We start from the raw sequence: 15191 nt of genomic DNA on the forward strand, positions 1-15191 counted from the left end.
TAAGCCTTTGCATACTGGGTAATTTTACAACTAGAGAGTAAAAAGTTGAAGACCACTGAATCCGTGATATTTAAAGACACAATATTATTTATTCGTTCTCCAGTGTTGTGACTGATCAACCCTCTGGCTTCAAATATTTTTTTTTTATTTTTTTTATATTTTAAATATTTAAACAAAAATGAACATCACAGGGGACTTGTGCAGAGAGAAGTGGGAACATCCATTTCGGGGCCCAGGAATCAATGAGGATCGACCAATGGGGAAATAGGAACGGTGCTTTATTGTAAAAACATGCAACGCACAGGATAAACGTTTCTAGCCCGGACCAGGCTCTTCATCAACTAAAAGCTTCCACGAGGTGCTATGTATATATATATATATATATATATATATATATATATATATACATATATATATAAATATATACACATGAAGACACTGATTGTAATAAATAACTTCTGGGTTGATGCCGGTGACGTCGGCACATATTGTTACATAACAGGCCAAAAGTTATAAAACAATCAAAACATAGTACACACCATTAAAGCTTCATGAAAAGATACAATTCATTCATGCATAAAGCTTCAAGAAAAGCTTCAGTGTTAGAGATTGCTGGATAGCTTTGTGTCATTTTGTGCTGTGATACATCAGGGGGCGTGTCAACATGCCCCCTGATGAAGCACAATGCGAAACATATGTTGGGGCTGGAGCTGGTAGGTTGGCAGCTCACATGACAGGATGTTCTCGGGTTTCTTGGCAATTGTCTTCCCTATTTAGCTTTTCATCTGTTTATACTTTGAAGCTTTCCTATCACTCACCCATCATGTGGATCCACTTTTATCTAGTACTGTAATGAGTGATCTGTAGGTCACCTGACTCTCTGATCATTATTCCCAGCATTCCATGCGCTCTCTGTACCATCTCCCCTTCTCTGTTGTTGTCATTCCAGAGCCTTTTGTTTTTAACATTTCCCTCTGTAATTTTAAATGTATGTCTTATATTTTGATATATGTTTAATAAAATTGAATATTTTCCATAATTGGTTCTGTTGTTGGTTTATATCTCTGGAGCGAACCGATTGGGGCTTTGTTCTGATCGCCAATTCTTTGGTGGAGATATAACGTTTTTAATGGTGTGTACTAAGTTTTGATTGTTTTTATAACTTTTGGCCTCTTATGTAACAATATGTGTTGACGTCACCGGCATCAACCTGGAAGTTTTTTTTTATTACAATCAGTGTCCTCTTGTGTATATATGTATATATATATATATATATATATATATATATATATATATAGTTTTGTTTATTACAATCAGTGTCCTCTTGTGTGTGTGTATATAAATATATAGTTTTTATTATAATCAGTGTCCTTTTGTGTATATATATATATATATATATATATATATATATATATATATAGTTTTTTATTACAGTGTCCTCTTGTGTGTGTGTGTGTGTGTGTATATATATATGTATATATATATATATATATATATATATATATATATATATATATATATAAATAGCACCTCATGGAAGCTTTTAGTTGATGAAGAGCCTGGTCCGGGCTAGAAACGTTTATCCTGTGCGTTGCATGTTTTTACAATAAAGCACCGTTCCTATTTCCCCATTGGTCGATCCTCCTTGGTTCCTGCGCCCGAAGTAGATGTTCCCACTTCTCTCTGCACAAGTCCCCTGTGATGTTCACTTTTGTTTAAATATTTTAAATATTCAAAAAATAAAAAAAATATTTGAAGCCAGAGGGTTGATCAGTCACAACACTGGAGAACGAATAAATAATATTGTGTCTTTAAAGGGGTACTCCGGTGAAAACCTTTTTTCTTTTAAATCAACTGGTGCCAGAAAGGTAAACAGATTTGTAAATTACTTCTATTAAAAAATCTTAATCCTTCCCGTACTTATTAGCTGCTGAATACTACAGAGGAAATTCTTTTCTTTTTGGAATGCTCTCTGATGACATCACATGCACAGTTCTCTTTGCTGACGTCATTATAATAAAAATTACTCTTTATTTATTGTTGTCCTTAGTGGGATTTGAACCCAAGGCCCCAGCACTGCAAGGCAGCAGTGCTAACCACTGAGCCACCATGCTGCCCTTAGCATACATCTGCTATGCACGGTTGCTAAAATGGACAGAGATGTCAGCAGAGAGCACTGTGCTCGTGATGTCATCAGTGTTCCAAAAAGAAAGGAATTTCCTCTGTAGCATTCAGCAGCTAATAAGTACTGGATTTTTTAATAGAACTAATTTACAAATATGTTTAACTTTCTGGCAACAGTTGATTTAAAAGAAAAAAGGTTTTCACGGAGTACCCCTTTAAATATCACGGATTCAGTGGTCTTCAACATTTTACTCTCTAGTTGTAAAACTACCCAGTTTGCAAAGGCTTAAAGGGGTACTCCGCTGCTCAGCTCTTGGAACAAACTGTTCCAAATGCTGGAGCCGAAAGCTCCATAGCCCCAACCCCTTAAGATGTCACACCCCGCCCCCTCAATGCAAGTCTATGGGAGGGGGTGTGACGTCAAGCCCCCTCACATAAACTTGCATTGAGGGGGCGGGCCATGATGTAATGAGGGGGTGGAGCTATGACGTCACAAGCTCCCGGCTCCAGCGTTCTGAACACTTTGTTCCAAACGCTGAACAGCGGAGTACCCCTTTAAAAATGAAAATAAATATAATACTAGCTCGCCCTAGGGTCAATAACATTATTAGCGGATCTGCACATTATTGGTGGACAGTGGAGACCCCCAGAATCATCAGTGCTGGTGGGCCCGGGGAGCCCCATGATGCTGCTTCTTCCCAACATCCATTCAACTACCCACCGTATCATTACTACCTAGTTAAACGTAGACATTGGCGCAGGCTTTTGAATATTTGGCGCAATTTATGCCCAACACCCATGCCCGCTAAGATTGGGCGCACGTGTTGCAAACAAGGAAAAATTCTTATGAAGATGTGTGGTTCACCAATTTGGCGCAATTTACAAAAAATAGAAAAAAAAAAAAAAAATGGGCAAATTCAGTTTCGAATGGGCAAATTCAAATTCTTGTCTAACTTGATGCCACCTTTTGGTTGGCTTAGATATATATTTTTTGCTTATGCACGAATACTAAGCCACGCCTCTGTCCTCTAAGCCACACCCCCTTGTCTAATAAGGGGCAAAAAGTGTCTCAAACGTGGACATCAGAATTCTTGAATACATCTGCCCCAGTGGTTCCTGCATTTGACTCTGTATCCGTTTACTTGGACACTTTTCTCCTGATACATTGTCACGAAATCCAACGGACCCCACACATGGCCATCCCTTAGCGGAGCCTTGCTTGTAGCTAAGCTAAGTGAATTTTTGTAATAATATACTGTATCAGTGTTTCCCAACCAGTGTGCCTCCAGCTGTTGCAAATCTACAACTACCACCATGTCCGCATCCTGGGAGTTGGAGTTTTGCAACAGCTGGAGGCACACTGGTTGGGAAACACTTGACTAAACAATCAAGAATTGCTGGATGTGCAATAAATACTGTGAATATAGATTCTCGATCTTTTCCTAATGATGTAAATCAGTGGTCTCCAAACTCGGGACCTCCAGATGTTGCAAAATTACAACTCCCAGCATGCCCGGACAGCCGTTGGCTGTCCGGGCATGCTGGGAGTTGTAGTTTTGCAACAGACCACTGGTGTAAATTGAAACCTGAAACTTGTTTTTGGGTTTACAGAGTATCTTTTATAAAGTGGAAACTAGAATTACAATGTATCGTTTTTTTTATTTATTTATGTTTGTTTAGAAATGTTTTGTAAATAGTAATCGGTTGTCTCCATGGCAACCAATCAGATTACAACTGTTTTTAAAAACAAAGAAACAAACAAAAAAATCATTGGTTGAGCAACGTTTCGTCTCTCGTTTTTACATATGATTAATGCCAGTTAATGAAATGTTTCCTCTTAGTTAAAGATTGTTTATTGAGATATTTCCCCCTAATGTAGTTTCCTTGTGTTGTAATATTGCATGTATAGTTATCAAGGTGGATCCTAAACTTATTCCAAATAATAGGTGTTTTATTGGACAGCGCCCCTCATGAGCCAAGGCTGTGTCTGGTATTGCAGCTCATCCTTATTCACTTGAAATTATTTTGTTTAACTGAATTTCTCAAGATATTAAAACATGTTGTTTGTTTTTTTTTAAATCAGTTTCTGTTTTTTTTAATTGTAATTTAACTTTGCGGCCCCTTTAATAATGCAAATAATGCAATCTTGCATGACCTGTCTTTAACAGCATTTAGTGATATGCTTCACTGCAAGCCCCATAGACAACAATAAACAGGAGCTGGACATGATCTGTGACCTGTGCAGGGATCATTGTATAAGGGAGGGGTAGGCTGAGCTCCTATTGTCTTCTCTAGCTACAGGGAGTAGGCTGAGCTTTGGCTGTCTTCTCTATCTACAGGAAGGGGGAGGCTGAGCTCTGGCTGTCTTCTCTATCTACAGGAAGGGGGAGACTGAGCTCCAGCTGTCTTCTCTATCTACTGGGAGGGGGGGGGGGGCTGAGCTCCGGCTGTCTTCACTATATACAGGGAGGGGGAGACTGAGCTCCGGCTGTCTCCTCTATCTACAGAGAGGGGGAGGCTGAGCTCCGGCTATCTTCTCTATCTACAGGGAGGGGGAGACTGAGCTCCAGCTTTCTTCTCTATCTACTGGGAGGGGGGAGGCCGATCTCTGGCTGTCTCCTCTATCTACAGAGAGGGGGAGGCTGAGCTCCGGCTATCCTCTCTATCTACAGGGAGGGGGAGACTGAGCTCCGGCTGTCTTCACTATCTACAGGGAGGGGGAGGCTGAGCTCCGGCTGTCTTCACTATCTACAGGGAGGGGGAGACTGAGCTCCGGCTGTCTTCACTATCTACAGGGAGGGGGAGACTGAGCTCTGGCTGTCTTCACTATCTACAGGGAGGGGGAGACTGAGCATCGGCTGTCTTCACTATCTACAGGGATGGGGAGACTGAGCTCCGGCTGTCTTCACTATCTACAGGGAGGGGGAGACTGAGCTCCGGCTGTCTTCACTATCTACAGGGAGGGGGAGGCTGAGCTTCGGCTGTCTTCACTATCTACAGGGATGGGGAGACTGAGCTCCAGCTGTCTTCACTATCTACAGGGAGGGGGAGACTGAGTTCCGGCTGTCTTCACTATCTACAGGGATGGGGAGACTGAGCTCCGCTGTCTTCACTATCTACAGGGAGGGGGAGACTGAGCTCCGGCTGTCTTCACTATCTACAGGGAGGGGGAGGCTGAGCTCTGGCTGTCTACTCTATCTACAGGGAGCCTTGTCTTCTCTATCTCCTGGTGTCACCTCTCACTGTAATGCTATACAGATCCCTTTCCAGCAGCCTCCTCCTTATCATCACAGACACAACAGGACGTCTCAGCGTAGTTTTAGGCCTAGTGGGCAGACAGAAAACTCCAAAATATCAGGATTGTTTTATAATATAGATTAGAGTAAAATGGAAAATTAAACCAAAAAGTTTTACATAAAAACTTTTTTAAAACAATTGGTCATTTTCTGTTGACACAAACCTTTAGAAGTTGAGGAATTGTAAAACCAGATAGAACAATGGAAAAGAAACAATAATCATCAAAATCTGTTAACATTTTTTAACACTAACATCTTAAAACTAAAGGCTAAATGGGGAAAAACATTCCAACAAAAGGCCAAATCTTATGATTGAACCTGTACATTACCTGCACAACCTGTGAAGTGACAGTTTTTTAGAGAGGTTCTTGTGTATGCATAGTGCTTACCCATTTTAGCTGATTTGGCAGGCATTGGGTGCATCCAGGTGAACTTACTAGACTCATCAATTTTTGGTGTTAATTCACATTGATGTAAATAGCTGGGAGGGTAGGACTACTATATATCCTGATCTCATAGAGATTGTACTGTATTGTATATATCATCTGCTCAGCTCCTCCTGCTCTATAACATGTTACCTGCAGATTGTACAGTATTGTATATATCATCTGCTCAGCTCCTCCTGCTCTATAACATGATACCTGCAGATTGTACTGTATTGTATATATCATCTGCTCAGCTCCTCCTGCTCTATAACATGATACCTGCAGATTGTACTGTATTGTATATATCATCTGCTCAGCTCCTCCTGCTCTATAACATGTTACCTGCAGATTGTACTGTATTGTATAATCATCTGCTCAGCTCCTTCTGCTCTATAACATGTTACCTGTAGATTGTACTGTATTGTATATTACATCTGCTCAGCTCCTCCTGCTCTATAACATGTTACCTGCAGATTGTACTGTATTGTATATATCATCTGCTCAGCTACTCCTGCTCTATAACATGATACCTGCAGATTGTACTGTATTGTATATATCATCTGCTCAGCTCCTCCTGCTCTATAACATGATACCTGCAGATTGTACTGTATTGTATATATCATCTGCTCAGCTCCTCCTGCTCTATAACATGATACCTGCAGATTGTACTGTATTGTATATATCATCTGCTCAGCTCCTCCTGCTCTATAACATCTTACCTGCAGATTGTACTGTATTGTATATATCATCTACTCAGCTCCTCCTGCTCTATAACATGTTACCTGCAGATTGTACTGTATTGTATATATCATCTGTTCAGCTCCTCCTGCTCTATAACATGATACTGATTTCTTATGCAAACATTGTTCTTTTTGTGTTGTCTACGGTGAATCTCATAAAAAAAAACAAAATAAAAACTTTCATATTTCTTTTTTTTTTGTAAATATTTATTGCATCTTGTGTGATATACATTGTAGTGATGATGCGGCTATGTTACTATATTGTTATATATGTCTATGGCCAATGTTACAGTCACCAATAAATATGTCACATGTGATGTCATCAATGATCCTGAACCCCTGTACAGAAACAATTTTGCCTTAACAGCAATGTTTACCGATCAGGATGCCTTCGGCTGTTGCAAAACTACAACTCCCAGCATGCCCGGACAGCCAAAGGCTGTCCGGGTATGCTGGGAGTTGTAGTTTTGCTACAGCTGGAGGCCCCCTGTTTGGGAAACACTGCACTACAGTCTTCAAATAAAGCAACTTTTTTTATTTTGTTAATTAATCTTTATACTAATTATGATTTATAATATGTAAGAGAATCCAGATCATTAATACAGAAATATTGTCTGCTAGTCAACACATGACCACCCAAAAACAGTCCATTATATGAGCCACGGGGCCACAGCCCGACCACCCTGCCTACTCCCCTCCCACAGTACTCCTGCCAGTTCCCTGCCCAAAGCTGTTGCAGAACATCTCATTGCACCGCAGACTATCACATGTGGTGGCGGGGTGTGAAGTGCAGGGCAGATGTTGTTACCCTAGGGCAGATGGCATTAACCTCTTGTATTCGTGATGCCAGGGCGTGGTTTAACCTATAACCACCCAAAGGTATACCGCTGGATCCTGGGCTAGGCACGGGGGTAATAAAGACTCTTACGCCAAGTTACTGACAACGGTAGCTTTACTGAGGGTAGACAGATGGTAAAGTCTATACAGTTCAGCCAGGGCCCAAGGAGGTGACCAGTGACGCAGAGTGGACAATTGAATGCAGACCACGCTGACTTGACAGATGACAGGGACTGACTTGACTCCTAAAGCTGTGACTTTATCTTACTTGACTTGATGGCGGCTGCAGGACTGGACTTTGAGGTCCCCAACACTCTGGACACACACACTAGACAAGACTGCACTGGACCTCAGCAGAAGAGAGAGAGAGAGAAGCTCCACCCAGGGCTTATATGGGAAGACTAGCAGGGAGCCCATAGGTCATTCTTGGGATCACCTGGTCACCGGTACCTCCTGGGTAAAAATCACATGACATATCACATGGTATAACTCTTAAAGCAACATTACATTTTATAACACTTTACACTGTAAAACATATTTACAATAGGGAAACAAGAGCAGGGGCCTTGGGGACACTGAAGGAGGCTGCCTGACAGGACAGCAGGAGCACAGGGTAACACCTCCCGTACTGGGCCACCGCAAACTCCCCCTCTTAATTAAAGTCATCCTTGACGCCCAGTTCTGGAGGGCGGAGGACTGAAGAGGCCACTGAGGCTTAGTGACAATTCTTGGGGCATTTATGCACAATGTCCTTCTCAGATCTGGTTTACGATAAGGATGAGTCCATGTGGCATGGTGAATTTCCATACATGCTCTTTAAACATATGGGGTTAATTTGACTTTGGAACTCCTTTCTGAAGACACTCAAGATAACAATATACATATCAATATACATAGATTCAAGGATTGGTCTTGAATTGATCTACCCAATGCCTTGGCTGCTGGGGCCCCTCGGTTCTCAACTCTTCTCCCCAGAATTCAATATACGTTGTTACACTATACAACAGTGTTACTTTTAAATTGATCAATTCTGTCGCTCTATGTGCATTATCTAGATATCAGGTGAACCCTCTGGCCAGTAGAGTACCCTGTACACGTGGACAGGAGAGAAACATTAGTGGACTGGCAGACTGGAACGACAAATAATGTTACAGTCCTATCTTAACTATTTGCATATGTGTGGACTACTTTTACCATATGTGAACTGACTGTGTGTGGTAGATAACTTTGTATTATGAGTTAATCTTTGTACCTGGTGGGAATTTGTCCTTGTGTTGACCATTGGGACCTACGTAACAGCACTTTGGGGGAATCTGGGACTCTTGCATTTTCGGGAGCCCTTGGAGCCTCTGAAGCTGCAGCTAACTCTTCCTCGATGAATTTAAGAGCGGGTATTGATCTAGGGCTGGTGGGACCCAGAGTTTCTGGCATCTGCACTGGAGAGGCTGGAGACTGAGGTGGTACTCTAGAGACTGGTGTATAGGCCGGAGCCAACGGTGAGAAGTCTGGGACTGGTGTGGAGACTTGTGTTTGGTGAACCGGACCCGGGGTTGGTGAGACACAGAAGATCACAGGCTGAGTTGGAGAAAACATGGGGAAATCCATGGATAGGTGGATTCCCTCGCCTGGGACATATTCTCTCACAGGTCTGACAGCTGGAGGAGGGGGTGCTGGGAGCACTGGTAGATCTTCTTTCAGACATAACTTGATTCGGTTTCGGTGAACAACTTGTGGCTCATACCCAGGCTTCTGTACTTCGTATACATCAGAGTCCAGATAGGGTATGGCTGTCACCGTGTATGGTTCTGTCTTCCAGATAGAGTCTAACTTGTGGGTCCTTGGAAACTTCCGCAGCCAGACTTTATCGCCCAACTGAAGTGGTTTGGCAGAAGCGTGACGGTTGTAATCTTCCTGTTGTCTCTGCTGATCCTCACTCATCTTCTTGCTGACAATTTCTTTGGCCTCTTGGATTCTTCTCTGGTGGTCAGAGAACCACTCCAGGGAGGCTTGCGGAGAGTTGTTGAATGGAGCTTAAAGCCCAAATGTTCTGTCTTTAGGCAGCTGCCCATGGCGCCCCAACATCAAGTAGAAAGGGGTGTACCCCGTAGAACAGTGGACTGTGTTATTATACATCTCCAATAGTTCGGGCAGCAGTCGGGGCCACTCTTCTTGTCTTGACACAGAGGCGGCTCGCAACATGTGAATAAAGACTTGTTTGATGCGCACACTGAGCCCATTCCCCTGGGGGTGATAAGCAGTAGTCTGGAGTTTCTTGCAGGCATGGAATTGAAACAGCTCTTGGAAGAGTTGGGCCTCGAAGGCCGTTCCATGGTCCATTAGAACAGACTCCGGACACCGAAGGGTTTGCACCCAATTGGAGTATCATCTGGGCCGCTGTCTTGGCTGTAAGATCTTTGACGGGGACAACGAAAACCCATTTAGAGTAGTGATCAACCATGGTGAGAGTATAAGTGTACCCAGACCCAGGTAGGAGACAACTTGACATGGTCTAGCGCGAACAACTGGTTAAGCCTTTCACTCTGGATGGAATGGAGGGGTTCTCTTGCATCCTTGTTATTTACATTTGACCGCTAAGCGATCACCAAGACCCTATATTTCCCACCCGATATAAAAGGGTACTCTGGTGAAAACCTTTTTTCTTTTAAATCAACTGGTAGCAGAAAGTTAAACATATTTGTAAATTACTTCTATTAAAAAATCTTAATCCTTCCAGTACTTATTAGCTGCTGAATGCTACAGAGGAAATTCCTTTCTTTTTGGAACACTGATGACATCACGCGCACAGTGCTCTCTGCTGACATCTCTGTCCATTTTAGCAACCATGCATAGCAGATATATAGCAGATGTATAGCAGATGTATGCTAAGGGCAGCATGGTGGCTCAATGGTTAGCACTGCTGCCTTGCAGTGCTGGGGAGTTGGGTTCAAATCCCACTAAGGAAAACAATAAATAAAGCATTATTATTATTATAATAATGTCAGCAGAGAGAACTGTGCTCATAATGTCATCAGAGAGCATTCCAAAAAGAAAAGAATTTCCTCTGTAGTATTCAGCAGCTAATAAGTACAGGAAGGATTAAGATTAAGTAATTTACAAATATGTTAAACTTTCTGCCACCAGTTGATTTAAAAGAAAAAAGGTTTTCACCGGAGTACCCCTTTAACTTTCTGGCACCAGTTGATTTAAAGAAAAAAAAAAGTTTTCCACCGGAGTCGCTCTTTAAGATTTATAAGATATATGTTATGAAAGCACCCGGACAGGCTTCATGTGCTGCGCTCTGGCCCCTCAGGAGTAACAGACCCCGGGCCAATCAGCAGCAGTGGGTGGAAAATTAAATCCCTGCTCTGCGTCCCAGCCCTGCTTGTGATTACAGTTCATTCTTGTGTCTCATCCCTTTTTCTGATTTTTGCCTATTTATTGACCAGTCTTTAGCCTGTGACGTGTTGTCTGTCTGGTTTGACCCTTGCCTGCCATTGTGGACTATCCTTCTGCTTAGTGTTTTGGTACTTTCTGGTTTTGACTTTGGCCTGTTTGACTCCACATTGTCAATCTCTCTCTTTGGAGTATTGTGCTCCATAGTTTGTGCTTTGTTCAATCTATTGGCCCTGATTTACTAAGAGTGTTGTGTAGGTTTCTTTGTTGGCTTTAATTCCCTTCAATTTATTTCCCCCAGTATTTACTAAGGTTTCCCTACATTTTGCTTTTTTTTTTTTACACCTGCTCTCATCTGTTGGGTTTTCCTTGGCTCAAATCCACCACATTTTCTGTGGAAATCTTAGTAAATATGTTGGGTTTTTGTGAAAATGTCGGTAACACGCCCCTTTTCTGTGACCACACCCCTTTCATGTCAGACATACCCCTTTTTCAAGTCGTTTGGGTTTTTCATTTCTGGCGCAGACAGAATTCAGGCGCAACGAGACAGAATTCTGGCGCAAATTCCGGCGCAGACAGAATTTCTGGCACAATGCGCCAGAATCTGGCGCACAACACAACAGAACATGTCCGATTTACAATAGTAAATGAGGACCATGGTATCCTGACCCGATTCCCGACTTCTATACAGTGTTTGTTTATTTTGCTTTACACTTTTGCTACGCCCCGCCCAATATCCAGCACAGGGACCGGCACTGTAGTTTGGGTCACCCTCCTAATGGGGTACTCCGGCGGAAAACTTTTTTTTTTTTTTTTTTAATCAACTAGGAACAGAAAGTTAAACAGATTTGTAAATTACTTCTATTAAAAAATCTTAATCCTTCCAGTACTTATTAGCTGCTGAATACTACAGAGGAAATTATTTTCTTTTTGGAACACAAGAGCTCTCTGCTGACACCACAAGCACAGTGCTCTCTGCTGACATCTCTGTCCATTTTAAGAACTGTCCAGAGAAGGAGAAAATCCCGATAGCAAACATATGCTGCTCTGGACAATTCCTAAAATGGACAGAGATGTCAGCAGAGAGCACTGTGTTCCAAAAGGAAAAGAATTTCCTCTGTAGTATTCAGCAGCTAATAAGTACTGGAAGGATTAAGATTTTCTAATAGAAGTAATTTACAAATCTGTTTAACTTTCTGGCACCAGTTGTTTAACAAAAAATAAAAAAAAGTTTTCCACCGGAGTACCCCTTTAAGGAGGTGGGCACCCCAAAAGGCAGAAACAGGCTTTACTGTCTCAAAGAATTGTTTATTATAAAATACATCGTTGGCATTCAATCCTTTCATAAATAATTTATTTGCAAAAGAACAAAAAGTACGATGACATCATCAACGTCGACAGCCATGTGACCACAACAACCACACGCGTGAGGCGTTGTATCTTTAAAAACATAACTATATATTTTTATTTTCTTCAACGTTTAAACAATATAGATCTCTCAATTATATGTATATATATCTTTATGCCAGACATTGCTAGAAGGAAGCAGGAGAAACGCAACAATGAGTAGAAAATATCGCTAACGTAGCAATGGCAATGAGTATGGCATCTGTGTGTATATATATATATATATATATATATATATATATATATATATATAATTTATAAACCAAATATGTTAATATATTATTTACTGTATCTTCTCTTAAAATAGGTTTTTCTTTAAAAAAAGAAAGAAAAAAAAACAACTATTGTACACCCAACACGTCTTACATCCTCTAACACAGTGTTTCCCAACCAGGGTGCCTCCAGCTGTTGCAAAACTTCAACTCCCAGCATGCCCGGACAGCCAACGGCTGTCCGGGCATGCTGGGAGTTGTAGTTTCGAAACAGCTGGAGGCACCCTGGTTGGGAAACACTGCTCTAACATTCAGTAAACATGTATAATATATATTTCTATATACAAAATGTAAAAATCCCTACAGACACGACGCTTTATGGTGGAGTTTCGGCCAAGAGATGACGGGTTGTCCTGGCTCTGAATGGTTGTATTTCCATCAACATGGGAAACGCTGCAACTTTGTAATGCACCGGCCCTCTCCGAGTGGGTTTGAGACCGAATGGATCTTAGGGTCAACACTTTATAGTTTTTTTGGTACACAGGCAGTATGGGCCTGTGCGGATCATGGAATTCACACTAAATGAACATATATGGATCTTAGGGTTCCTACTGTATGGACCTATATAGATCTTGGTGCCTAAACAATAGGACGTTTGGGGTCCACAATGTATTGATATTTGAGAGGCTCTTGAGGTGCACACTGTATGGTCAGGGATGGATTTCAGGAATCTTGGGGTTCACATTATGGGTCATGGAACTTGCTGATAACCTATGGATCATGGGGCCCCCATTGAATGGGCGTAGTTCTTTAGTCCACCTTGGAATCCACATTGTATAGATCCACACAATATGAACCCCAAGTTCCTTATTGTTTTAACAAATTCATAAAAGGTCCATACAGTGAACACCCCAAGATTCATATACCGGTAGCTGGATCTCTAAAATTCATATACTGTGGACTCTAGTGTTAATATAGATCTATACAGTGTCTACACCATATGGACATTAATGAATCTTGTAGAGACACAGTACGATCTTGGGGTCTACAAGGTATGGACGTGAATGAATCCTGGAGAGACACAGTACGATCTTGGGGTCTACATAATATGGACATGAATTAATCTTGGAGAGACACAGTACGATCTTGGGGTCTACACCGTATGGACATGAATTAATCTTGGAGAGACACAGTCCGATCTTGGGGTCTACACCATATGGACATGAATGAATCCTGGAGAGACACAGTACAATCTTGGGCTCTACACGGTATGGACATGAATTAATCTTGGAGAGACACAGTACGATCTTGGGGTCTACACGATATGGATGTGAATGAATCCTGGAGAGACACAGTACGATCTTCGGGTCTACACCATATGGACATGAATTAATCTTGGAGAGACACAGTACGATCTTCGGGTCTACACCATATGGACATGAATGAATCCTGGAGAGACACAGTACAATCTTGGGGTCTACACGGTATGGACATGAATTAATCTTGGAGAGACACAGTACGATCTTGGGGTCTACACAGTATGGATGTGAATGAATCCTGGAGAGACACAGTACAATCTTGGGGTCTACACGGTATGGATGTGAATGAATCCTGGAGAGACACAGTACAATCTTGGGGTCTACATGGTATGGACATGAATTAATCTTGGAGAGACACAGTATGATCTTGGGGTCTACTTGGTATGGACATGAATGAATCCTGGAGAGACACAGTATGATCTTGGGGTCTAAGTCATATGGACATGAATGAATCTTGGAATGAACCGGTAGACCATAAACCTTTGCAGAAAATAAAGTGTAGACCCCCAAGATCTATACAGAGAAGACCCCACATATCATACTATTAAGATCCCTAGATCTATACAGGTCCACATGGTATGAACGCTAAAGATCTATACAGTGTAAAAAAATTCTATCCATGTGCATACAGGAATACGAAAGGTACATAGAATACGGGCTCCATGCTGTACTGACCTGTATGGATCATGGGGTCCATGTTGTAGGAATCTCGGGGGTCACAGACCTTGCAGCGCGTTTCCCCAAGATCTCTGCTCATTAATAATAGGGGCTCATTCACACTACTGAATCTCTAAAGTCTGAATTGGGCTTAAAAGTCTCTACATTACAAAGGTGCGGGGTCCTACCCAGTGCTCAGGGAGATAAACCACAGTTTTGAGCCCCAACAACTACTTTAAGGAGGTCTTCTCAGTTTTTTTTTTTTTTTTTTAAAGCTTTATCACTGTAACATGAGAAAGTAATGAAACTTTTGGGGAAAAAAATTGTAAGCGCTTTAATTATTCAACGTTTCAACATCTTAACATCTCTACTTGTTGTCAGTGAATAGGAACATCTGAGTGCCTAGAACAGTGTTTCCCAACCAGGATGCTTCTAGATGTTGCAAAACTACAGCTCCCAGCATGCCCGGACAGCCGAATGCTGGGAGTTGAAGTTTTGTAACAAGTGGGAGCACACTGGTTGCCAAACACTGACCTATTCAGTAAAAAAACAACAATGACGTATTTCTTTAAGAGGGGGAGTTTGCAGTATCTCGGCTGGAGGCACACTGGTTGGAAAACACTGCTCGAGGGTGTTTATGGCCTCTTAGTGTAACACGATTGTTTGTGTTCACTGACAGCAAGCACAGAGCGACCAAACAGAGAAACCATAAAATTAAAGGGGTATTCCGGGCAAAAAAGTCTTATCCCCTATCAAAAGAATAGGGGATAAGATGTCTGAT

Source organism: Hyla sarda, chromosome 10 (genome assembly GCF_029499605.1).
Source record: "Hyla sarda isolate aHylSar1 chromosome 10, aHylSar1.hap1, whole genome shotgun sequence".
In the NCBI taxonomy this organism is placed as follows: Eukaryota; Metazoa; Chordata; class Amphibia; order Anura; family Hylidae; genus Hyla; species Hyla sarda.